This window comes from Austrofundulus limnaeus, unplaced genomic scaffold (genome assembly GCF_001266775.1).
Source record: "Austrofundulus limnaeus strain Quisiro unplaced genomic scaffold, Austrofundulus_limnaeus-1.0 Scaffold106, whole genome shotgun sequence".
In the NCBI taxonomy this organism is placed as follows: domain Eukaryota; kingdom Metazoa; phylum Chordata; class Actinopteri; order Cyprinodontiformes; family Rivulidae; genus Austrofundulus; species Austrofundulus limnaeus.
In genome coordinates this window covers 1,298,729-1,301,562 of record NW_013952508.1, presented here as the reverse complement: position 1 = coordinate 1,301,562, position 2,834 = coordinate 1,298,729, and positions in this window count along the sequence as shown.

The window sequence follows — 2,834 nt, the reverse complement described above, 5'->3', positions numbered from 1 at the left end:
CTACCTGATCATCCAGAATCCTAACTCAGGACCCAAGTCTCTGAAGAGCGAGAGACTTTTATGAGTGAAGAGGCCTCGAGTTTCCCACAGTGCCACAAAAACAAAAACCCCTTTCTGAGGTGAATCAATTAGGAGCTCAAGCTCTGCAGAATGTAAACTCTAACAGCAATCCTGTGTTTGAGGAAAGCTAACGAGGGGGGCTCATCAGAACCCACAGCTGGATATCTGGTCTTTAGTTCAGAAAGTCTGGTGTTTTGCTGGAAATAACTCAAGAATCCTGATAATGATGTGTTGTTCTGTGTCGACTGACACAGAGCCGTTAATAACACGATTCCCGCGAGTTTGACTTCTCTTTTGTCTTCCTCTGGTCTGATGTTTTGACTGCAGGTGACTTTCAGGCTGTTATTCGTGGCAGAGGAAGTGCCAAACACCTGCACTGATGCTATAAACAAAGAGCAGCAGCAGAGGTTAAATCTGCTGCAGCTTCTCTAGATTTGCATTTTTTAAGGGTTTTGCAAATCAATTTAAACTCTTTCTACAAGACAGATTCTGAAGAGTGTGATGTATGAACAAAACGCAACGATTTGAAAATCTCATAAAGCCTTATTTTATTCTACTGCTTTTTTCAAGGTTGATTGTTTTTGTTTTACACCAGAAGCTGTTCCTGACCCAACCACAGCTCTATCAGACGAAGAAGTGGAAGAAAACAATGGACTGAGACTATCAGAACTGTTCTGTGGTCAAACAGGTCCAAATCTGATATTCTGTTTGGAAACCAAGTCCTAAAGAGGAGAGGAAACATCCAGCCTGTTGTCTGCACAGTTTAAAAGCCTGCCTCTCTGATGGTATGGGGGTGCATTAGTACCTCTGACATGAGCAGATTAAACATCACGAATGCAGAAAAGTGTCTACAGGTTTTAGAACATCTGCCTCCGTCCCAAACAAGAACCAGGACTGTAGAAGAGCTGATATTCCCTTGGTTCCTCTAAAAACCTCCAGACCTGGTCTCCTCAGTTCCTATACTGACTGTTGTTAAAGAGCCTGTGACATGCATGTTCTTCAAATACAAAAAGTCAAAGAAAACATCTTTATATTTAAGAAAGTTGGAATAATACACACGATTTAACCCATTTTGTCCCATAACTGGCAGGTTTTGTTTTGAACTTGGCTCAGCCAAAATGAAACAGGAAGTGACATCAAAGGGGAACTCTTTAACAAAGAAAACTCTCTGGTCTTTGTTTATTGAAACAATATTATTTGAACTCTGACTCTTCATCTCTCTGACAGTGACTCAAAATTATCTTAAGAAACATCAAATTCTTCTCTACAGTCTGTGATGTAGCACTGCTCTGTTCACATGCAGACATTCCCCTTTGACATCACTTCCTGTTACTTCACAAGGAAATATCTCAACAATTTTTCATCTCAGCGACAAGAAATTTCTTTTATCAAATTATATATATAATATTATATAATATTTCTAAAAATGCATTCATATGTATTACAAAAATTGATGTCACAGGCACTTTAAAAGAAGAGCAGATGCTTCACAGAGGGAAACAACATTAAACAGATGTGTTGCTGCTAATTACTTTCAAATTATTCTGTTTTTTTCTAAATGGTTTCAATGTATTATGATAAACCTTTTATGTTTACTGTGTTTCATTATGAATAAAATAAAACGGTTCAAATGAACAAGTTCTGGTTCAATTTGCAATTTTCACAACGTCCCAACTCTTACAAAAGTAGTTGTAAAATAGCAAAATTGACAAAAACTATATGAATATCATGTCATATTAAATTTAGTAAAGTTGTAGCTCAGAAACATTGAAGACCTTTTAATCTATAATCGGCAGAGCTGCTAATGACAGAACTCTGAGGTTAATTTGTAACAAATGTTTAAGAAAGGCTCCTAAAACTAAAAGTTAAGCTTTATTCTGGTAAATAACTGATAAGACTGAACTGAGCTGGACTGAAGAGTTCACACAGCTGCTGCGGGCTTCACGTGGACTGAATGTGTGGTTCTGATTTAGAGTTCCTGCAGCTGCTCAGACTCTGCCACACAGAAACACCTGCAGGACCAAACCGAGGCCACACCAAACCAAAGTTTCCCCTCCTGGAAAATCTGCTAAGTGAACAAAACGAAGCGTTGGTCGTGTTGATTCTGGCTGAGCTTTGCTCCTCGTGAGGTCTGGCTTTGAGCAGACATTTAGGTGCAGAGAACTGAGGGTTAGTCAGGTTTGTCATTAAAGGCCGAACGGTCCTATCCCACCACCTTTCAAACTGGAGTTTAACACTAAGATCATTTTATGCTGAGTCGTTGTTTGAGTCAAACTTTAGAAAACTTCGTCACTTCATATATAAACACCAACTCATAACAGCACCTGTTAGGATTTACTAAACTAAGTACTTTTCAGTGAGGCTATTATTATTATTATTATTATTATTATACACACATGTATTTTGTTGCTGTGTTTTCTCTCTTGCTGCAGGTGTGGAGGCAGACTTCAGATGTGTTGTCTTGTGTTTTCTTAATGCATCTCTCATATCTTCTTATCTCCCTTTCACTTTTCTCCGTTTTCTTTTCTTGGTTTACTTTTTCCGACTCGGTGTCCGTTATACCGAATTAATCCCAAAAGATTTTATAATAAAGGTTTCAACATAGTGGAGCGTCATGGTGAAATGCCATTATGCTGCACTTTTTTTTCGAAAGTAGAGACAGAGAGAAAAACAGAGAGAGAAATAATTAGAAAGATAGAAAGATTAAAATAGCGATTAGAAGTATATTAAATATACACCAAGAAAACACAGGACCACACACCCAACATCTGTCC